Raw genomic sequence first — 774 nt, 5'->3', positions numbered from 1 at the left:
ATTCAGCTTTCAGATGATGTATACATCTCAATTTCAAAAAATTGACCCTTATGACTGGTGTTGTGCTCCAGAGTCATATATATGTTGTATAGCCTATATGTCATAAAATAACAATACAGCTCACACTGTATTCACAGTCTGCTGATGTCCGTTGGAACGGTGGGAGACTAATTGCGGCGGGAAGAACAATGAACAATAGCTGTGTTTTCCCACGTCAGGACATTCCAGAACATTCCAGAACATTCCACTGTCTGATCTCTCACAGTCTGTTAACCCGCACTGTTTACCAGCCACAAGACCGAAACTCACGACGCAGTGACGATGAAGAACCGGTCTTGCTTCTGTCTTGCTCTGGGGCATGCTGGTGCACGAGGGAAGAGCGGATCGTTTGTAAATGTGCGAGACCTTCCTGGCCCAGTTTCTCACAGAGATCTGCTCCGAGAACCAGAACATCCAGGAGGCTTCTAGAAGACTGCATGCTGCTCTAAAGAGGCCAGGCACGTCTGGGATCTGCTGGCTTGCTGCTCATCAGATTCTCCTGAGCTCAAAGCTCTTGCTAGGCCAGTTTTTCGAGTGTTTGAAGCATTTGAAGAGCTCAGGTCATTAATAACACAGACATCTGTGCGTGAAGGGATGGTCTGATATCAGATGTGAGAGAACAGGTAGAAGAGAGGCTGAGAGAATGATTTTATATGATTCAACAGTAATTAGATTAATCACGGCAGTTTCGCTCAGGAAGCCAAAGAACTTTCTGTACATCCCTCAGGATCAGAG

This window comes from Sinocyclocheilus anshuiensis, unplaced genomic scaffold (genome assembly GCF_001515605.1).
Source record: "Sinocyclocheilus anshuiensis isolate Anshui unplaced genomic scaffold, SAMN03320099.WGS_v1.1 scaffold75, whole genome shotgun sequence".
Lineage (NCBI taxonomy): Eukaryota > Metazoa > Chordata > Actinopteri > Cypriniformes > Cyprinidae > Sinocyclocheilus > Sinocyclocheilus anshuiensis.
Note: the sequence above shows the minus strand (reverse complement) of the source record.